Below are 23,771 nucleotides of genomic sequence, written 5' to 3' on the forward strand. Positions count from 1 at the left end.
TATTATTATTTCCTTTTTTAATTTTTTTTTAATTTCTTTAGTAGCAAAAAATTAGCTTACAATTAAATATAAGCTTTCATTATTGTACTTATATCTTCAAATTTGGTAGTATTGCTGGAATATATACTGGAAGATTTCTAGATGTGGTACTGTGCTATAGAAATCCAGGCTGTAGATCAGTGCTATCCACAGAATACTTCATGGAGTTTCTATATGGAAGCAAAAGACTAGAAAGACAGTGATGCTATATTCTAAAAAAAATCCCCTCCTGGTTTGAATGTAATTATGGCACTGCATGCTGCCATTTCTCTATGATGTGACTCTAACCCATCTTAGCAAGGAGAGGAGCTGCTTGACAGCAGCTGTATTTTTGTGGTGCTTCACAGGAGGTGAACTCTGTTTGGAAAGCCCACAGAGAAGATGGGGAAGCTTTTGGCACCAGAGTTCTGGAGAATAAATGTAACAGGGAGCTGAACACAGGGGATTGTTTTTCTCAAAAGCATCTATTAAAACTGAATAGTGGTCTGTTCCAGTATTGTAATTGCACTGTGCCAAGATGTTCGTTATTCTACCATGTGCACTGTTTTGTCTGTTTTCACTTAAAAACAGAAAAATGTGTTGCCAAGCCTGTAAATGTCTGCAAAACTGCCAACTCTCCTGACTTTTATCAGTAGTCTGAAGATATTTAGCCTTCTTTGTAAAGCTTCAAGTGTAAGAGTCAAGATATAACGTGAGAAGTTCAGATCTCTGTTTTCTGGTTTTTTAAACCTAATCCTCCTGATTGCTGAGACAGCTGGCTTGCATGCAGCTCCAGAAACATGAAGGAAACTAATAGAAATCCCAAATCTCCCTATGTAAATGCATGCAGGCTGTGTGAACAAGGTGGGTTTGTGCATGTTGTGCCTGGCAATTAAAACAACCCAACTTTTTTTCCTGAGATTTACTGTAATCAGTTCCCCCTGAAATTTCTGATCGGTCGTCTGATAACTCCCATTTTGTTAAAGAGGTTTTATTGCAACAGAGAGTGAGGTTTCTTGTCTCTTCTCAGATAGCAGAATAGCTTGCTGCCCTGGAGAAACCCATCCTTGATCCTCCCATCCTCTGCCTCCAGCAGTGTGCTCCCATCTCTTTCCTTGTGCCAGGTTTGGCTCTTGGCTCACCTCCTGGAGTGCTGAATGAACTCATCAGAGCAGTGGGAAGCTCTGTTGGCTGCCTGCCTACTGAGTTGGTTCATCTCAGCAAGTGGACAGAGGGTCCACATGGAACAATGAAAACGGTTGGAGCTGGTGGTTTGGGGTGAGGAGGGGAAACATGGCCAGCCCTTTAGGGGACTGTGAGCTGTGAGATACTCAGCTACCTGGTGACACCTCAAGCCACACATCGGGGCACTCTGTGTGTCTGCAGTAGAAATGTGAAAACAGATGTGAATGACTGTGCCAGTGTCACCACGAGCACAAGGCTAAATGTGCACTTTTAATTAAGGGCTATCCCTTTTTATTTGGAGAATAGCTGCAGTGTCACTCAGAATATGGAAAGTCCTGCCTTACCATTTCTGACTCTGTAACCCAACAACTAGGCTTTGGAGAGAAGCTAGTAAGTGGTGTGGAGAGAAAAGAGGAAAGGAACAGAAATGCCTGCTTAGCTCCTGCCTTAAAAACATGAACGAGATTCTGAGGGTGGGATCCAGCCTGCATAGCCAAGGTGTCTCTTGGGTCTTAAATACTTATACAGCAGCTACCTAAAGGCATGTTCTCTCTCTGATCAATGAAGAGAGTCCCCCTGAAGACCTCCAGGCACTGCAGTTAGGAAAGCAGGATTTCCTTTTGTAAATCTTCAAAGGCACCTGCCTCTTTCCATATGTAGGGATGAAGCTCGCTTGCTTTGTAAAGATTGCTAAGGAGCTTAACCTGGAAGAACTTGATATCATCTTGAGTTTCTTGGTTAGCCCATAGATGTGCAATGCCATGGGTAAACACTGAACAGTTGTTATGTAATTCCAACACAGCTCTTTAATGTGTCTCCTATGCTTTCCACAGAAGAATGCATGAAGCATTTCATTTGAACCCTGGAGATATGATCCACTTGGAGAGACTAGGACACTTAGATTAAATGTAATTTTGGTACTGACTGTAGAAATGGAACACTGCACTCCTCCAGTGTAACCAGTTTTATTGCTGGGTTATGCTGACAAAAAAAACCAATAAACTAACAAACAAAAAAACCCAAACCAAAACAAACAAAAAAAAACCCCAACCAAAACAAAACCAAAAAAGTGAATGTAAATTATATAGGTGATAGAAAAACATTTTAAAAATCACCCAGTGTTGCTACTTAAAGAATGTTTCTAAGGCCTGTGGGGTAGATAAAGCTATGGGAAATTAGAAATGGTGGTGGTGGTGCCTACAAGCAGTAAAATTACAGTGAGGAATACTGGATTATGATCGATAGAAGGAATGATTAGGGGAATATGATGTTGGACAAAGAATGGAAGAAAGAAAAGATTCAGGACCCATGCTTCTGGATCTTCTATGCTAAATCCTTTGAGGATTATCTCCCATTGACTTGACTGCCTAGGGGCATGCCAGTCACAAATTAGAGAACAGTAGTGCAATAATAAACTGAACATCCTGTAAATAACCAGCACAGGATGCCTTTTAATTATCACTTTTTTTCCCCCAAAGGACTGAAAAAATGCTAAGAATCATAGATTTTAGACTAATATTTGGGGTTTGGTAACTTTGTAACAATAAAGATTTCTGTATTAATCCAAACTTTAGGAATATTGAGCAAAGGTTCCTTTGGTGTCATTCCCTGCTATTTTATTTTAGGTGAAACATCTGCAATCTTGAATGTGTCTTTAATAAAACATATATGAATTTATGTTGTTGTTATCTATTATACATCTAGGGCCAATTTATGAACTGAGACTGTAACACTATCTGCTTGGCCACCAGGAGGTGGTAGGATTTAGGGAGACAACTACCACAGTTAGACCAATAAAAATGCTCTGAGGTGAACACAAGTATCTGTCAGGAATTCCAGTAGTTTCTTTTATCTCTATATCAGTAGGAGGTTGGTATTTTTTATACCACTGTAAACTTCTGTCCATTGCCAATAGATAGGCTTACAGAGGAAGGATTCCTGTGCTCTACTGCTCTGCAACTCAACTCCTAAGTGGAAAAGGTCACTGAATTTGGGTTTTGTTTTCTTTCTACTTGGTGTGGAGAATTCCTCTAAAGCAGAGATCCTCAGAAGTGAGGAAGGGCAAAATGAAGAGACTTTGAGGTATGCATTGTCAGGTATCACCAGAGTCCTCAAAAATATAGCAGTTCAACATAGGAAGACATGCAGCTACAGAGAGATATTAAAAGAGATACACCATTTTTTCAGATTTTTTTCCCATCCTTTGCAGCTCATTTCCAGTTTTGTCTTTCAATAAATTGCTCTGCAAACATTTCCTCTCCTCAAATTTTGCACAGTTTTGCACATCAACTTGTGAAGGGTTTGAGATGCAATATAACCATATCTCAAGAAATAGGTCTGTGTTACAGCTATTTGTTTTGGTCTTGGGTACCATGGCACAAAGAGGACATCTATCAAATCCTGTGAAAGCTCTAGAGAGGATAATAGTTGCCAACATGCAAAGTGGTCTGCAAAAGCCAGATAAAACAAGGGCATGGCCAAGTAGAACTGATGTATGTGCTGTCTTGGACAAGTGACATTGTGCAACTGTATCTTGATATTGTGTGTTTTGAGGGCCCTGTCTACCTTGTATGTAAGGCTGGAGAATTCACTGCTCTTTCTGGTAGCTGCAGAGCATTTGCAGTGCGGGAATATCATGTGTACTTTGTGTTTTCCTCCTTTCATATGCGATGTAAGTATCCTTAGCTGTTGTTAAGAAATCCAGAGGGTTATTGGAGAGAATCACTTCCTGAGGAGCTTGAATTTGTGTTGAGGGAGTTCTGCAATCATATTCATATACCTATCACACTGCTTTTGGGTGGTGGGGCTCAAGGCTGCTTTTAATAAAGCTGTTTCCTACACACTGTGTACAGTTTAATGGGGTCATCAATATGGGCATCAGCAGCTCAAGTTCAGATGAGTGATGCTGCTGCTGTGACCTGTCTGGTTCACTCCTCTGCTGGAGATTACTCTTGCACACACCTCAGGAGCCCCAGGGCAACATACAGTGCAGAACAAATTTTCATTTCCCACAAGAATATTTGCCCTTCAGTCACAGACCATTCAGATAACAACAGTAATCCAACCATCCTGCATTTGCTGCAGTATTAGAGCTCAGCACTGAAGCCTGAACCATGACACTAGTGCTTCCATGACAGTGGAAGAGAGACATAGACATATGGAGTACCAGAGTATTGAATCTGGTAGCTGTTTGAATTATTCACTGGTTTCTTTTAGTCTCCAGCCACCAGTGGCTGCCAGAGTTGCTGTTTTCCTGCCTATAGTAGAATATGCTGGGCTTTTCAGTTCATAATTGATCTCAGTAATGCATATATTTATGAGTCTGGGTTTTTGAAGCCATACCCCGCTGTCAAACAACTCATCTCTAAAAAAAAGTGTTGCAGTTATTTTGGATGAGAGCCTAACAGAGGGAGGCAGAGCAGGTCTCCTAGAATGCCTCACCCATCTCTTCCAGACACCTTGCTGAGTCACATCTGGTATGAAAAGAGGAGTCCACGTCTCAGTCCTTATCTTCAAAGCTCTGTGTGGGCCACTCTCACTGTTTGAAGAAGCTTTTTGCCCCACTTCATCATGAATTGCCAACAAATGCAGTTAACAGGAACAATGACAGTGAACAATGAAGGATGAAAATTGAGATGGGCAAGAAAGTGCCATGCTGACACTATAGGGCAAGGGAGACCTCACATATTAGACTGAGAGACTAGGGAACTTCTAAAATAGCCAGAGTAGGAGTATGAATCATGACTGATAGATATCCCAAAGGAAGGCAGACCAGATTGGTAAGTGGAGGATAGAAAGAAAATATATTCTTTTTCTCTCTCAGTAGCATTTCTGTGTGCTTGTTACGCATATCTGGTGATCCATTCACATATCAGTCTGCTCAAAATTATACTTATCTGTTCTTCCAGGAGAAATCCCGAGTGTGGCATTTACCATGTATTGTATTCTATTGTCCAGTAACTATAGTTGCTATAATGGACACGGGGAGGTGAGAGAGTCAAAGCAGAGCTATTTTGTTTTCTAAGCAGTTTGGAAATTACATACCCATAGACATTAATTTCCATCTCTTTTATAGTGCTTGAAGAAAATTATTTCTTCCTTAGAAGCTTCATATAAAACAAAAATTTTTTCACTTTGGTAAAGCCACATATGCCTTGGTAATTGTTCAGCTTAGAGTACGTGCACATGGAAGTACAGGGTGGATGATTACCTTGCATACCACTGATTATATAATTTGCTAAGGCTAAAGGTATTATTTCTCTTTTCTGTTTTTATGCAGCCTTCATACTTTTCCCTGTTTTGTGTACAGTAGATAAATTGTTTTCCATTTACACTTTTATCTTTTTGACAAAAAGATACTTTAAGATCTTGTGTTCAATGCTGTCAGGAAACTGTTTTAAATGAAAGTGTGGAGTAATGTGGAATAGTTTTAATGTAGACCAAAAGAATGTGAATTTCATCTTTTTCATAGGAAGTTTTGTTCTGTTCCATCCTGTGCCCTGCTTAAACACATTGGCCTTTTTTGACCTTTTCCTTGATGAAGGTTAAGTAGGAAATATCTTGGCTGCAGCCTTTCCAGCTTAACCAGAAGACTTTCCACAGCTCGTGTTTACTTTCCCTGCTATGGGCATTCATCTTTCCTGAATCAAAATTGTTAAACTGGATTTTCAGACAGAAATTAATAGCTTGTGGCATTGACGATGAAGTGTCAAGCCTTCTTCTTTCATGTCTCCAGCTCTATTTTGTTAGTGATGATTTAGTCAGTTCTCTTGCTAGAGATTAACAAATCTTGGGAAAAAATCTGTTTGGTTAATGAGTCCCTTCCAAGCATCTTCTTTATTGTCATTAAGAACAAATGAACAGAATTGTTACATTTGCAATTTATTGAGTGCATTGCTTCTGCAAAAATCTAGAAATATTGCTATGTTTTTCATTTCTGTCTGGGCATCTTTTGTGCCTACTGCCACACACAGAGTGAGACAGAATGCTCTTGGCTAGTTAGGGGGTCGTAGTCCTTAGTGTGCTCACTCCAAAAGACTTTTTCAATCATCCTGTAAAAAAGTTTCAGAGACAGCAGAAATTGTGTCCTCAGGACACCGCTGCTTTTAATGGAAAGGCTGTCATGTTCTTCAGGTAGGTCTGGAGCTCTCTTCTCCCTCAGTCTCAGTAGTAACCATTGTAGAACTTTGAAGTTTGGGATGTCTCCATTTGTTATGCCACATCAAATTGTGTTCCATGGAGCTTTGCTATGACACATAATAATGTGCAATGATAGTGTGAGACCTGACTGTATAATGTAGGGAAAGAACCAGCCAATCTTCATACTAAAATTTCATTTTGGTTTAGTTCTCAATGTAAGTTTTGCCCTCACAAAGCACAGTTCTATGATTGTCACTACGTTCATCCATAAATATTCTGAATGGGGATGGTCAAGTCAGTTCTTTATCCCCCTGTCAAGAATAAGGAAAGTCAACCTTCCCTGTGAAGACACTCTCAATCGGGCCCTTCATAAATATATTAAACATTTCATATACTCACAGAATGAACACTGGAAGATTCAGGTTGGAAAAGACCTTGGGACGTCTCAGGTGGTGCTAAAATTAGGGTATGAGATTGGATCCAGTTGCTCAGGACTTTATCCAGTTGGATCTTGAAAATCCCCAGAAGATATTGAGTGCACAGTATCTTGGGCAACTTGTTCTGCTATTTGACTTTGTCTCAGGGAAGAAGCTTGCTTTGATTTTTATCCAGTCTGACTTTCTTTTGTTTAAGCTTATGCCCGTTATCTCTTGTATTCCTGCCCTGCACTGCTGACTCCTGACAGAGCCTGACTCTCTCTCTTTAAAACCTAATTACAGTCACTGGGCAGCTGCTCTGAATCCCCCCCATGTCCAGCTAATCTCCAGGAGGAACAACCCCAGGTTTTTACTGCAGAGCAAATGCTCCATCCCTAAAGCATCTTGATAGCCCTCCACTGATCTTGCTTCAGTTCATCACAGGTGGTTTTGTACTGTAGGCAGAAAAATAGTATAGGTGCCACTTAATGAGCTCTGAGCAAAGGGACTTCATGTCTGTCCTTGCTGAGTTCCATTAGGATCCTGATGCACATTGTTCCAGTCCATCTATGTCCTTCTATCAGTCCTGTCTTGAGCAGATCCATTATTGCCTCCAATTCAGTGTCATTCTCTAACTTGATGACTGTTGCTTATCTTGCTTGAACACTTGCCCATAACTTTTTGTTTTCATTTTCTTACTTTAAATTAAATTTTATTCTTGATTTTCATCCTGACTTCTTTGTCTTTGAGCAAACTGCATGTTTATAAAAAGCAGTATACTAAAGCAATTCATTCCAGCTTATAGTTTGTTTGTGATATATGCAGTTGTTCTTAGCTCACCATTAAATAGATCTTCCAGTCACAGTGAACTGTAGAAGTATTTCTCCAAAATACATTCACATGAGAAGGTGCTCTTCCTGTTTTTGGCCAGATCTGGCCACATTAGACATCTTTAAGATCTCCTTCAAAGAGTATCTCAAATTCAGTGGTTTGCTGTGCAGTCCAACTGAACGGTGTTGAGGACTACTACCTAAAACATATAAACTAAAACTATGCAAGATTTTAACTTTCAGTTTAGGCTTTATTTTCAGTATGGATTTTTTATTGCCTTCTACCGAATTTTGGGAAGACTTTAAATGAACTTTTGGAGTCCTAAAATATATCAGTTTCAAACAATGGCACCCCACAGTCTGGAACCCTTATTATCATTGATATTAGTGGTATTATTTTCCCTGAATATCTTGCTTCTTTACAGCAATGCTGCTTTCCCTCATCTTCATGTGGCTGGAACTTCCTCCCATAATTTATTGTCAATTTTCCATAGTGGTGCTTCTTACATGTCTCTGTAACTTTAGAACTGACAATTATAACAATCTAATTTTAGTCCAATAGGCATATCCTATTGATGCATGTATTGTCCTTATGAAGTAATTTTAAAATTCTGTTTGTAGCCAGATAAAGAGGTAACCAACAGAGCTGAAATTTATCAGCTTAAGACATACAAAGTCCAAAGCCACCCTAGTATAGAGAATGTTGTGTAATTTTGGACTGATTTCTACCTGAGTTTGCTCATACCTGCCCCCTTAAAAAGCCTCCTGCTTTTTGAGCTTAGCTACTTTGTGAATAGCACTGAACATTCAATTCATTCAATGCCAGGCATTTAATTAGGAACACTACTAACCTCTGGTAGTATTCTAAGAAACACAATTTCAATTTCTCCTGTTATAAGACAAAATACCTGAATCACTTTTTTATTAAGAACTTTGTTTAGAATGTTCAAAGATCAACTGTTGACTCATCCATTATGCAAGTGATGTGATCACCTGCACCATTCATCCAATTCTTGAATAACTAGAGTGGAATACATGTTTTCTGAGGCTCAGTCCACACCTGAGCCATCTTTGTCAGAGTTTCACAGCATGAAGAAAGTGAAAGGGAATTCCATGGCTCTGTATATGGTTGTGGTAAGGGAAGATACTTATTCATGAGACTTATTTATAAGGTTTAGCATTAAAAAGACTCAAATTAACCTAAACTTGAACAACATTTGCTTCTTAAAACCTGGTGTCCTGTTCTTTTTGGCCTTTTAGCTCAATTGAGTTGCTAGCAAGCATGGTCTTATGCAGTTTTTACCCATGCTTTTCTACTATCCATCCCTTTGTAACTGGTCATAGGTAACTACAATGTAATAGCAGTCATCTGTAAATGTCTCTCAATGAAACTCACAGCTTGTCTACAGTGGCATTTATTGACTTTTTGCACCAGAGCAAACTCACTTGTACATATGTATTGAAACTGGCTCATCATTCCTCAAATAAATGTGACACTGAAGCCCTGCAGGCATGTGCTACAGCTACTGCTGTAGAAGGGACGCATGTGACCACTCCCATCTGAAGGATGTTTCCAATTTCTTTAACAATGTTCTTTGCACCACAAGAGCTTTGACTATACAAGAGTTGAGCTCCTCCTATAACTTCCTGAAGAGAGTAAACTGTTCCTGAGCAGGATAATTTAGATATACAAGTTCTGACAAGGCAAAAGTGTCCTTCTCACCGGCTTGTCAGGTCTGCTCTTTGCCCAGCAAGATCATGGGTCTGAAATACTGTCTTAGACTCCTCACTTGTAGCTTGGAGCCTCTACACAGATCTTTATTCTGCACTGATCCTTGATCTCTGATGCCTCAGGGAGATTTCAGAATCTGCCCTCTCACCTCTTGCTCCGTTAATCTCCTGGAAATTAGAAGTCCCATGTCTAAAAAAGATGAATGTGCTCCATGGCATCTCCTCAGCTATTCTGCATCTTGATGCATACTGAAGTATTTTAAAATTGTAGTTTATATGCCAAGCTATGAACAAGAAGCACTGGGGAACTCTCCCATCGGGATAGACCTCCTTTTCTGCTGACTCTGTTAGAGGGTTTGTAAACTTGTCCAGACGTAGGAATATAGAAAATGGAAGAGTTGGAAGAACTAATTTATTCATTTAATAGCATAAAAATTTCCACAATTATACATCAGGACCTTGAGTTTCACTGGCGAATTGATGTTGTGTTATCCTGTATACCATGATATTAAGAGAAAAATGCTGATACCAATTATCTAGCTGTAGACTTCAGGAAAAGTTAACAATACACAATAGAAAAACTGCATGAAAGAAAGTAGACATGAATTTTTAAGATCTAGAATAGCTTTTATAGCTAGGAGTTTTCACAGTCCTTCATATCGCCAGAGAAACTCAAAAGATACATAGATGTTAGAAAAACCTGCTCCTTGGAAGAGGAGACAATGTGGCTGAAGCTTGACTCTAATCTAATTTAGATTTTGTGAGTAGAATGTGGAAAAAAATGGTCTTAGTAAGAGCTAGTTCCACCATCATGTTTTAATAAGGAAAGTGAATGTTTTTTCTGTCTGCACATGCGTGGGAGGTACAACAGAAGTAAATCCCTGTATATCTAGCATTAGAACATTTAATGTTGCTTTCACTCTTTTGGACTTACTTTACTTCAGGAATTTCCCATTTTTAAGTTCATTATAAAAATAAACAAATTGCACAGACATGAGAGAAGCAGTGAAAGATAAACTACCCAGCCAATCCATAAGGTTTTTGCTTCCATCTTTAATCCAGCTCCGTCAATATAGCAACATAAGTTTTCAACAAAAGAGTATTTTTTTCCTGAAGAGCAAAATTTGCTAGCACTCTTTATTATGTAATGTATTGAGAATGCAAAATGTCTGGTTACACTGATAAGTCACCTTTTTGACTTATAAAAATATATTCCCACTGATTACTAAAGCAGTATTGCTTAAAGCTAATGGCATAATAGATACAAATTCATCCCATAATCCTTTTAATCTCAGTAAATATATTACAAATGTTTAGTGTCTATTGTGGCAACATAAAGCAGAAGTCATAATTAGTCTAAACAAAACAAATCATAGGAGAGTTTTAAAGTGTGTTTCCAATTTCAGAAAAAAACCTCATAGAATTTTTCTTTTTTTTTTTTTTTTTTTTTTTTTTTCACATCTTGAATCAGACATCAGCAAATGTGTTTGTATGTGTGCATTTTCCCCAAAACACTGAGAAGAATGCCGTGTGAGAATTATCTTTTCCATTCACAGTCATGCTGCTATTTGGTCACATTTCAATCCACTGAAAGAAAAAAATAAGGTGGGGGAATTGAAAGCACAGCAGAACTGCTTAAATTATTTCAAACTTCAATGGTGCTGCAACCTTTAACAGAAGGCAGAGCTCAGTTGTGTCCATGGAATGGTTCCACATTTCTTAAAAAAAAAGAAAAAAGAAAAAAGAAAAAGCTAATAAAAATTTTTAAAAGCACAGACATTAACAAGCTAACACAAAAGATTTATTACTTACATTTTTTCTTTTCTGTCTTTTTCTAGTAAACTTGTGCATTCTGTAAATAAGAGAGGCAAATTTCCAGCAAGTAGACTTCTTTCCCTCCTTCCTCACCTTCATGTTTCACTTTCCTCAATTGCTCCTTAAATTTTTTAATTAAGGTCATCTTGCTTTTTGATTCATTGGTTGTAGTGACATTGTTCTTTATGTTGAGAAGGCAATAAGGAGTGGTCAAGTTTCAAGTTACACTGACTTTGTTGTTTTAAGTACTGAAATATAGGAAAATCTGCTTTATAGGACCCCTGAGTTATTTTTCTGTCTGAAACAACCTTGTCAGTAGGTTGTGTTTCTTGCTAAACAAAAAGCTGTATTTAGCAGCTGAAATCTGCCAGAGCAGTAAGGCAGAGGAATATGTTCATATTTTATCAACCAAGAAAGTACACACATAATTGAGGGCTCATTAACTCTCATCAAGTCACATCTAAGAAATTTCCTGTTTCACCTCCCCCTTCATGTATTTTGAGTATCAGTTAACAGTTTAAGTCTATTTTGTGGCTGCCAGGTCTTCCAAATACCTAAACTAAGATAGACATCCTTTCAAATGCAAATTAATAGTTTTCTGCTCTCACAATTGCATACTAGAAACATGGGAATGCTTTGCACCCTGAAAAATTATGATGGTTGTATAGAAGTCTATGTCAAGGAGATTCTGTTGCCTTTCTGGCATTTCTAAGATGATACATATTTTTGCCCCTTTCCTCAGTTATTGATGCTATTGGAATGATGATAACAGGAATATCCCCAAAGTCTTTAGTTCTATTCAATATTTGTACACTTGCAAATAAAACCAATCATAGACACAGAATCATAGCATAGTTTGATTTAGAAGGGACCTTATAGATCATTTAGTTCCAAACTCTCTGCCATGGGCAGGAACACCTTCCACAAGACCAGGCTGCCCAAGGCCCATCCAACCTGGCACTGAACACTTCCAGGGATGGGACATCCACAGTTTCTCTGGACAACCTGTGCCAGGGCTTCACAACCCTCACACTATAGAATTTCTTCCTAAAATCTAATCTAAACCTACCCATTTTCAGCCATTACTCCTTGTCCTGCCCCTACATACCCTTTTAAAATGTCCCTTCCCAGCTTTTTGTTGGCCCCTTTTAGGTACTGAATGGCTTCTCTGGGGTGTTTTCAGAACCTTCTCTTCTCCAGGCTGAGCAACCCCAGCTCTCCCAGTCTGTCTTCAGAGGAGAGGTGCTCCAGAGCTCTAATGTTGGTGGCCCATTCTCTGGGTGTGTTCCAACAGTTCAACATCCTTCTTGTGTTGTGGGTCCCAGAACTCATGGAACACTCCAGGTGGGGTCTCATGGGAGCAGAGTAGAGGGGAAGAATCACCGCCCTTGACCTGCTGGACACATTTCTTTTGATGCAGCCCAGGACACAATTGGCTTTCTGGGCTTCATGCACACATTGCTTTATCATGTCGAGCTTCTTGTCAACCAACACCCCCAATTCCTTCTACTCAGTGCAGCACTCCATTCATTCTCTGCCCAGCTTGTGCTTGTGCCCAGGATTGTCTCAATGGAGAAGCAGCCCTTCGTACCTGGCCTTGTTGAACTTCATGAGTTTTGCATGGACCCACCTCTCAAGCCTGTTATGGTCCCATTGGGTGGCATCCCCACCTCCAGGGTGTCAACTGCTCCACAAGCTTGGTGTCTTAGGCAGACTTGCTGAGGGTGCACTCGAACCCACTGTCCTTGTCACCAGCAAAGATGTTAAATTGTGCCAGTCTCAATATGGACCCTTGAGGGGCACCACTTTTCACTGCTCTTCACTTGGACATTGAGTCACTGACCCCAAACCTTTGAGTGTGGCCACCCAAACAATTCTTTATCCAACAAGTTTTCAGTCTATCAAATCCACACATTTCCAGGTCGTAGACAAGGAGACACTGTCAAATATTTTGCACAAATTCAGGGAGATGACATTGGTTGCTCTTCCCGTATCCACCAACGCTGTAACCCCTCTGGTTATGTCAAGGAAGAAAAATTACAAGTTATATATAAAGTAATAAAGTTCTATTGAACTTAATATTTTTCTATTATTTTAGAGTGTTTCTTATATTTCTTTTGCCTACTATGCTGGCTTTATTGTATTTTTACTTTAATACTCTTAAGTGTTCAAACTTTTGGCGTTTTTTTCCTACATTTATGGTTAGAAAGCAGAATTTTCCCCTTTGTTGTTTCGAAGTAAAGAGTTGTGTCTACTTTTGTCACCAGCTAGCTAGCAAAGCACTGGGAAGCAGACATGAATCCTGCAGGCGACATTTTTCCACAGTGTAGCAAAATAGATTTCTGTGTCAGGCAGGAATGTTTTTCAAGCATTCAACTGCTGCCACAATTTTTAATTGTATCCACTAAAATAATGAAAAATTAAATTCTTGAAGTCGGTTGTTTCAGGAGGAAAAAATTTATGTGGCTTAATTTTATTTAATTTAAGTGGCTTGCTCATGATGGCTAAAAGCAGTATTTGCTCTTCAAAAAGGTGACAGCAAGTAGTTTTCTTCTGTACCTTTTCACCCAGAAATGGGCACCAGGGAGGCTGAATTGCTCCTTCTATATTCAGTATATTGGTAGCAAGTCATCTTCAGAAGTAAGTTATCAAAAATGCTTATAAATTAGTCTACTGAGATAATCCTACTGAGTTGTGAATATCTAAAAGCATATGAGATCATTTATAACTGTGTTGTTTTGCATACAGAAATAGATATTGTATTGATCTTCTTAGGCTGATCCTTTTTTTTCTAAATAATAGATGTTTCCATTGTGATGGCAATACTGCTGAATGAGTGCTGAAGTCAGTGAGGTTCATAAGTTGCTGACGTTTGGTGCCTTTTTACTACTCTGTGTTCTCAATCTATTATGAGCAAGGCTAGATGGCCTGATAACAGTGCCAGGCAGTGGGAGAGCTCTGTGTACACTGAAGGTCCCTTATATGTCAATAATGGAGTGCAGTTCTGAGAAATATTAGGTTATATTCTTATCCAGAAATACCTCCTACTGCCTACTGAAGTCAATGAGAAAGACAAAGCCAGAAGAAAATTCAATGCTTGCATAAATTGTGGTTCCTCAGGCTGCTCTGCAATCATTCTTGTAGATGATCCAGAAAAAAAAAAAAAAAGTATTGGATAACTGGATTTGGATTCTTCTCTCCATTTATTGGCAATTGTGAAGTCCACCACCAAAATATTTTCCAGGTCATTCTGTTTTCAGTGAGTTACATCTACAATCACCTTGCTCTTCTAACTTCTGTATAGAATATTTATACATATGGAAATGCACACAGAAATCAGAGTTGTCCATTGGAATAAAGTTGTTTCTGAGTGAAATGGGGAACTGTTGCATAAGGACATTCTTTGTACATCATAGGTCTGAGGGAGTAATGAACATGTCTAGGGCTGAGTCTGTAGGAAGATGTAGGTCTGGTATTTTCCTGTTTTCTGAAAGACCTCCCCTCTGGCATGAAACTGAGTGCATAAATTTAGGTCTGTCTGAGATGAAGTGAAACACACACAACACTCCCTGCAGTCCCTCAGGTCTTCCTTGGAGGCTTTGTGACAGTGTTTCTTTTGTGAAATTAATAAGGATGATTGCAGCCCTAGGAGATGGTTACAACCATATATTACCACTTCTGGAATAATTTGGAAAACATTTTATCACCAATATGTCCCAAGTATGGAAAAAGTCCCACACAGAGTAACCTATGTTTTATGGGTTATCTATGTTATACAGGGAAGATTTCTGTCAGTGTCACACATGCATTTGCATTCCCCCAAATTCCCAAACAATATGCCATCTGGCAGTATCTAAACTCCTGCTGTTCAAAGGCAGAAACAATAAATAATAATTTTATGTATTACAGTGTGCTGTAAGCCTTTCTCATCATGGGATGCTGTTAAGTTTCCCTCTGTACCACAGTTTGGAAATGTGTTGTGGCATGGTTCCTGGCTGTATTAAGAATTTGTATTAAGAATTTTGGTAGTACATGATGTACAGAAACCTGAGGAATAAAAGGAAGAAAAGAAAAATTAAAATTCTAATGCAATTTCTTTAAATACAGCAGTATTTAAAGCAAAAAAGGAATCCTTTTTCCATAGAATAAAATTATGGTATGACCTCCTCTCAAAAGTTAAGTCATAATGAACTCTTTTGTGCACCTGCAGGAAAGCACTGTATTTTCATATGCTCATGAATGTGGAAAACAGGGTTCTGGAAACTTTGACAATGGTTGTTACCATCTCTATATGTATTTTTCTGCTCTGTATGGACTTGTTCAGTGCCTATTTAGGTAAAGGAAAAATTCCTGTTGACTCCAGTGCTGCTTGACTCTTCTTCTATATGTCAATCAAGGGCTTATTTTATCATCACTCTGTCTCATCATCTGATAGTCTTACTCTTTTGTATGTATAGATAGAGATTTCTAAAGTCACTGTTTCACCCCAGATGGTGCAATTAGGTGATTATTGATTTTGTCTTATCATGTCATTGAAATTAACATCTTCAGCAAGTAAGGAGCAAAAAATGCATATGTATATATTTAAAAATCATCTCTCTCTCTCAGTGAAAAAGGGAGATATTTTTACAAACAAAAAAAGGAGATTTTCTTGTCCACATGCTGTCAGCTTACTGACTGTGAACGCGAATGATGTGAGGATGGTTTTTTAAGCATCTTCCCTCTGTTTAATTTGCTGTTCTAACTATTGTTTTCTTCATTAGCTTAGTTTCATCTTAATAATTTGTTTTGTTTGCTATTACATTCTTGGCCATTAGAAAGCCCTTTCCTTCCAAAAAATTCTTTGCCCAATTTGTTTCCCATAACAACAACAATAATAGGGAAAAATACACCTTTTAATAGCAATTTAAGGGCCAAAATTCATCCTTTGGTACTTCTGCACAGTCACCCTTTGTGTAGGATCTGTACTCACATTACTAAGGCTAAAAATCTGGCCTTATGCATCACAGCCCACCCCTCCATGTAGCCACAACAAGCAGCAGTAAGAAAACAGAGTAAGACCTCATTAATGTTTTAAAACTGAAGGAATAATATGGTTAATCACCTTGTAGTGTTTGCATTCCTATCCTTACTTCACATCCTCTTGTGCTGTAGCTGATGGCTGATATTTCCTTACATCATGAGGCTTGGTCTAGCTAATACAGTAAGTGGAAAAAACATGTCTTTTTTGACTTCTTGGCCTTTAATTATATCACAGCTTTTGCTGTGGGAAAAAAAAAAATTGTTCCAACACTTCTGTTCATTCAACCAGCTCCTGTGGGAAGGGCCCTGGAGCACTCACCCATCCCTAGCAGTGGTCACCTAAGAGTTATGGCACTCAGAAGGTTGGCAGAGCATTGCTGGCTCCTCTGATGTGGTCAAAGGAGAGCTTGTGTGGCCATTGGGACAGACAAGTTGTGTTGAGGGTCATTGACTGTGAGAGTGCCTTTTTTATAATTCCTAACCTCTTGGCCCAAGCAATATACATGCCCAAGAGTGCTGGGGGTATCCAGAAAGAAAGACAAGTCTTCATTAATTTCCCATAACTTTATATGACATTAATGGTGAGCAAAAAGGTTCAATAGTAGCTAGTGACAATGTCAAAGAAACCCTTCAGTCTGATTATCCTAGCAATTACTGCCCAGCTAAAAAATTGGAAACCAAACAACAAAAATAATACATTAGTAAAAGCTGGACAATCTTTCAAATAGAGATCAAAGGCCACATATTATGTAATATAATAACAACATTAATTTTCACTTCTGTAGTTATTTCATGCCTGTGTATTTTTTTAAACATTTAGAGTGCTCAGTATAGATTCTGATCTTAAATTTTCAAGGTGAAATTGCAGAAGACCTACTGGTTTTCAAAGACACTGCCAAAACTGAAAACCTAACAACACATTGGTTTATATTTTGATTTATTAGGAAGCAGGCTTAACTGAACTTACTGGCTGGAATCTAAATATGTCTTGCTGGATTTCTGCTTTGCACCTGCAGAAGCAGCTTTAGAGAGCTATTGCTTTCTGTAGATAATGTATACTGCCTGTATAATCTTCTCAAGAAAATAATTAAATAAGAAAAATAATTGTTTATAAAATGAGAAAATTGTAGTCCCAATGTACTTTGCTGTAACTGCTCCCTGCTGAAATTTGAGACAATGGTCCCAGTGAAGTTTATGGGACAGCTCAAAAAACATTCCTCTATGCAATGTTTTTATGCTGGGATTTATCCTAGAAGTAATGTATAGGTAAAGTGATTTGTTAGGGATTTTTTTCTTTCAAAATGTTCTTAAGTTTATTGCTTGGAAATTGTTATAATTTTCTATTGGTTTATTTATTACAGAAAAAAAAAAAAAAAAAAGACTGAACTGAGAGCAGAAAAATAATGATAATATTTCTTTCTTGCATAAGAAAAAGGTAAGATTTAGAGGACCATAATACTGCAGGTACTTATTTGTGGCATACTAATAACTATGAGGTAATTTGTTAAGTTCCCAAATACTGGCAGCTTTTGATTTAAACTTATTCAGACCTTTGCAATCTTGGCTGCCTAAAAACAGATGATTTAAAATTCACAATCCTTTCCAATTAACTGAGACAATGAGTCCACTGTTTATGCCACTGTATTAACCTGTTCTGCATTAGAGAAGAAAAGGTTACATTTTATTTTTTAGCAGCATATTAGGCTTGTATGTATTTCATGTTCCTCAATTTTGATTTATACTAGTTTGGGTTTATTGGAGAGTTTATTCTTTCTTTTTTTCTTCCCACTGCATTCCCTGGGAGCTACAAATGCCCCAGTTTTCCTGGGATTTCTTTTTTTCTTTTTTGGTCCCAGGTACCCAGCTGTGACTGAAATAATGCTCCCCATCTGTGTTCATTGTTTGCATTGCTGGTGTCTGTGCAAGTCACCAGAGCTTTCCTAATAAGGTTCAGTTTGACCTTTCAGAAGTTCTCAAATGAAGAATCTAACTGCACTCGCCAGCCTCAAAAGAGATAGACTTCTCTCCACTGCCCTTACAAACAGCTGTAAGAAACAGTGAAGAATGACTGTTCTAAAGCCAAAGTCAGCCCTCTGAGCTGTTCAAGAGGCACAAGCATTGGGCAGCCAGGGGCTGGCTGTTCTTCCCAGAAGGGTGGTGCACCAGATGGAGAGAGATCCTGGAGAAGGGGAGCAGACAGACTGACAGAAAAAGAGACTTCATAACAGAGGAAGAGAAAGTCTAGAGAGATGCCTTTTTAACTGATGGGCTGACTTTTAGGCAGGAAAGCACCGTCTGGTGGTTTCAGTGCCCACATGTTCAAGGTGAGGGCTTCAAGCTGCATGTGCAGACTTCTGGTGTCTCCTCCTTTCTTGTGAGAGCACTGGAACTGGTGTGACAGCACAGGGAGCCAAGTGAAAGAGCTGACCCAAAAATAATCTTGCTTGCTGGTTTGCTGTAATGATTTTGGCATGGTTAGTACTTGGACAGATCAGTTCTTTCACCTGGCTCCCCTCAGCCCCAGGAGCATTTGTGCTGACACATGCAGGGACACGCTGCCAGGACAGTGGGGGAAGGTGGTGTCTCTTCTGTCAGAATCTTGTGCCTAACTGAGGCTGAAACTATGGCTCACGTCAAAAAAATATTTCCTGTGTTCATGAAAATAAATGAAGCAAAGCTCTTTTTGTCTGTCAGGGAAACCTTCTCCTGACTGAAGTCACCTATGGAATCTGGAATCCTAATAGTAGCTCGGTTCAGAAGTGGAGAAAGTAGATACTAACCAGTTGGTTTTTATCAAAGGAATAAGACAAGCAAGGAATTCAGATTAATAAAGCAGATACTGGTAGCTACCTTTCAGATACCTAAAGACAAAATGGAATTGTCTGTGCTAGTTTATATATGATTTCAATATTATGTCATTTTAGTAAAGGACAAATGAACAATTATGAAAGCTAAAATAATCTCCAAAACAGAAACTTGAATTAGAATATGACAAATATTCTCAGAAAATATCCTGGCAGGTTATGGAACTTAGTGATGGACATCTAGATATTTGAACTGTTCATTAGAATGTGGGTATATTACGGCTCTAAGTTTCAATTATTTTAACTGTAGCAACATGCTAACTTGCAAACAAGGTAATTATATGTGGATACACTTGGTTCTGCAGAGTGATTCAGCAAAGTAAACATGAATTAATAAGCTAAATTTTGCAAACAAATTCTAAACCCTGTATGAACAGAGCTTGTGTTACAACTGTGTGATTCCTATTAGTTATAAGTATTAATGTGTTCTCCCCTTTTTGCAGGTTTTGTCCATAATAAATTCACTGAGCAAGACATACTGACTTCTATCCAATGCTATGAAAATTAACCAAGGCACATTAACTTCAGGAAATTTTCAAAGGTACTAAAATAATAAGTGTATTCAGTAATTAATTAAACTAAATAAGCCATCAGCTTGTGCTACATAGTTTAAGTATTATGTCAGGTCAATAATTAAGCTGTAGTAAATCTTCTGGAGGTTCTATTCTGCCAAACTTTAAAGGCTCAAGACTAACCCGAGGACCCTTCACATTTTAGTAACCCAGTAAATGATTACACAGATAACTTTTCAATCCGAGGTTTGCTACTATTAACTTTCTATTTTTTTAAGACATCCAGGAATTCTATGTTTTGTGGTTATTAAATAATATCCTGTGAAAAAATGTATGCCTGTCTTGAGTTTACAAAAAGGAATATTTAATAGGCTTCAGTTATGTCAAGATAAAAGTGCAGTTTTCCTGCAGGGAAAGATATACACTAAGCAAAAATAATGGTTTGGAATTTTCCCTTGTTTATGTGAACATGATGATTATGAAAACTTGAACCTAATCCCACTGTATGCAGCTGGTCATGGTAAAGAAAAAGCATTATGCAAGCTGTCTTATGTGACTCTGCCAAAGCAATTCCAAAATATCTGTGGTAGTTATGTGCTTTCAAGGTCTGGCTGACTTTTAGGTGGAACTCATAGCAAGTTGTGTGGTGACCTCGTGATGTGGGAATTATGGCAATAGACTGAGTATCAAATCATTCATCTCATCTTAACAAATAAAAATATAAAGCCACATGACAGAACGCAGAGCAGGAAGTTTGAAAGGCTCTGAGATTCATTTTTTCCCTCAGCTATATTATTTTCTGTCACCTCATTTACATAAAGTTTTTCTGGTTAAACAATTTGCAAATGTATGTGATTTAATAGCAGGTATATGTGTGGCAGAGGTAAATTTGGACTTGAAATTAAGACATTGCTAGCAGTGAAAGACAGCTGGTATACATCAAGTTTATTTCACATGCAAGTCTTTGTATGGAATTTTCTTGGAACCAGTAACTCTCTGACATGTTAGCTCATAGTTTATTTTAATTACAAAATATCTAAATTTCCAGATCTTCAGATAATGTTTCATAATTACTAGAATTAACATAAGATTATTCAATCTGCTTTATTTTCCCTCCAGATGTGTGGCTGCATAATGGTCCCATATAAAGCAGATATTATTTTCTTGCATGCAGTGGATCAGAATATCCAGGCTGTCCTATACCAGTGATACAGTAATTAACTTAATTTCCATCTCAATTTTCTCTCTCAGCTTTATCTAAATTTTTACTATGTTTATCTGTAGGTTTATCTATAATTTTCCTAGGCTGCTCTTGAAGAGGTTAGCCAGAATAAGGCCAAGAAAAATGCATACCAGACATTTCCACAGAAGTGGAAGTTATGAAATAATATGATATAGATGAATGCTCTTGATTTTGATGAAGAGAATGGATCAGATTATTATTTGCCATACCTTTCAGTCCTCAATGATCAAGTGATCATTTTGGTCATGTTCCTAGTCTATTAAAGGCAGGGAACCCAAATAATCTTAAGAAGGACCTTATATTGGTAGAATTCCAAGCAATTTTTGGAGATCCAAAGGTTAATTTTTTAATTTTTTTTAAAGCTTGAACATTGTTTATCTGATGTGAATCTTCAGCGGTTCACTCCTCATTGTCTACATCATCTGCTGTTCTGGAGAGATTTTACAAGAAAAGTTTATAATCATACCTTTTCTCTACAGATTGAGGGTCACAGTGTCTCATACAATGAATGTATAACTATGAATATGCATAAATGTAATTCGTATTTGTCAGTATTAGGAATGCCTTTAGAATATTATTATGAAATAAAGTGTTATCACTTGCACCATGGATAAAATAGTTGGAAAGTTCCAAGAAAAATGCAAAGGCAACTTTTTGACCTGAAGCTTAAAAATCATGTCTCTTATGTATATAATCTATTAATGACACTCTCTGTGCAAAGACTTTCCTGGCACATTATCCACTGACATTCCAGGAGCCAACTTCTGTTAAGTTGAATTCAGCTGAACCCTGGGGGTCAGATTTTTAGAAATGTAGTTTCATTACTGCCCAAACATGTATCCCAGTCCCAGTTCCAAATATATATATATAGCGTTCCCAGTTTATTTTTGGGAAGTGAAAGAGCTTGAAAAAGCCATTTCAGTCCATGTGGAATGAGCATGATCTTGAAACGAGAGCTGAAGAGGTTTGCATGTTACAGGACTTCAGAGAGTGAGTCTGCATGAGGTCAAGAGTACAGGACTGACCAGGGGTGTGTCCAAGAGAAACCTGGGTAGGTGGTCAGATGGGTCTCACAAAATAATTCAGAAAAATCCCAACAGTCAGTAGTTTGCTAGGAGAGGCTGGGAAACTGAGGAACAGACACACAGAGCATTAGAGCATGTAACATTTTCTTGCAGTTCACTGCATCACCCTTCATTTTACTGTGTGCACACTGAGCAAGGTATTGTTGAGAGTCCTGCTTGCAGGTGTACAGCAGAGCTGCAGGCTTTTTGTAGGGTTCCTTTTTCTGTGCTGTGATACTTCATTATTATTTGTCTATATAGGATGCAGCCAAGTTGTGCTGAATCTGTAATTAGCTTTCCTTTAGTCTGAATCTTGTCAAGTGTCTTCATCTCCTTGTCCAGAGGCTTTTTCCTTCTTTCCTGCTAAAAAGTCACATGGAAATACCTATCAAAAATAGGGAGGTTCTTTAGGAAAAGTCCTCTAACACAGAGGTGCATCTCTGTATTGCATGCCTTTACAAGTTCAAACATGCACCCACAGAAAGATTATCTGACAACAAGCATGACAAGAAGCTAGTCGCTTCTGCATACCCCTTGTGTGATCTCTACCATCAGTGACTTTGGTTCTCTGAGTAGCATATTCCACTTTTGCCAATAAAACTGATTCTTTTTCCTCTCAGGTTGTCAAGTTTCTCTGTTAGGAAGAGTGGCTTATGTAGAGGGGGATTATAAACTGAAAGATAAGGGTGGCTCCCCCTAAATGCATTAGGGTTAATGATTTCTAACGACAATAGTTACAGCTGATAAAATGAGATATTAGAAAAATACAAAAATTTGCCCCTTCTTTTCCTCTCCCTTTGGTGACTTTCTTTCCTACATCACATTTCTGATCTGACCTGGTAAACAAGAGCCTTTTCCATTTGGTTTTCTTTCCCATCACACTCTCACACATAAGCCGTTCCCATGTTTCTCTATATACATTGTTGATTAAGATCTAGAGAGAGTTTTTTTGCAGACTGTCAGTACAGTAGAAAGTCTGTGATCTCAGAGTTTTCCATTTAGAAACTGTGAAAATGAAGATTCTTGGCTTCGTTTTTAGTATATCTGTAACCTACCACATGTCACTTAACTTGTTTGCCTTTGTGGCTGCTCATCCCTATTAAATTAGTTCACACCAGTAGAGCTGCAAAGAGAAAGGATGAGGTTTTTCTCCTTCGTTTCCTCCTGCTACTTAGTGGGAAGGGGTTCTCAGCTGCTGATTATGTTGCTTCATTGGTTCTGTTAGTGGCATGTTTCTCTGCACGGCATGCCTTAATGAGGAGCAGGCGCTCAGCAGTTTGGTGGGCAGCGTGCTCAGAGTGTGCTCGGGAAAAGAGACACGGGCAGCAGTAAAAGGCATCCAAATACTTTCCTTTCCCACCTGCGCCAAAATGAAGGCAGGGACTTTTTTTCTAAGTTTACTCTTAGGATTTCAAGATGAAGTTGTCAAATTGCTAGTCTCTGGGAGTATTTATGAACCTTTTCTGACATTTAGGTGGTGTTTTTTTCCCTCTAAGAGCCAAGTCACTTCCTTCCTGTCCAGTATCAGTCATTACTTACTGGAGAAATATAACCACTCAAGGGCACCAAAATAAGACGTGCATAGTCTGATAAAAATACTTGTAATATTTCATGTAAGAAATGTTTTTATGGTGGATTTTTTAGAAGAATTGTATGTGTCATTATTTCCTCTACCTCCTCCCAAATATTTCCCATCAGATGAACATATAAGAACTGCCATTTTTTTCAGCCATACACTTCTACTGTCAGTAATTTGATCCAGAAGTAGCTCAACATTTTTCTTGCAAAAATTCAAAGTAGCCCTATAAAATAACTTGGATTTTAATTAATGGAGAATCACAGTCATAGAATGGCTTGGGTTGGAAAACACTTTAAAGATCATCTAGATCCAAATCCCCACCATGGCAGGGGCACCTTCCACTAGACTAGGTT

The 23,771-nt window shown here is 38.3% G+C and overlaps 1 protein-coding gene across 8 annotated transcripts in view; it reads left to right on the forward strand.

Moving 5' to 3' along the window:
• Window positions 1–23,771, forward strand: part of SULF1 (sulfatase 1) — a 147,740-nt gene that overhangs the window by 29,836 nt on the left and 94,133 nt on the right. For 2 of the 8 annotated variants that reach the window (XM_014883523.2, XM_014883520.2), the window contains exon 6: window positions 19,464–19,561. The exons of 5 other annotated variants lie outside the window; for them this stretch is intronic. The gene's annotated coding sequence lies outside the window, so the exon portion shown is untranslated. Of the gene's footprint in view, window positions 1–17,576; window positions 17,592–19,463; window positions 19,562–23,771 lie in introns of those variants that run through there. One more of the 8 variants, XM_014883522.2, reaches the window with a different exon arrangement.

Source organism: Sturnus vulgaris, chromosome 1 (assembly GCF_052056855.1).
Source record: "Sturnus vulgaris isolate bStuVul1 chromosome 1, bStuVul1.hap1, whole genome shotgun sequence".
NCBI lineage: Eukaryota > Metazoa > Chordata > Aves > Passeriformes > Sturnidae > Sturnus > Sturnus vulgaris.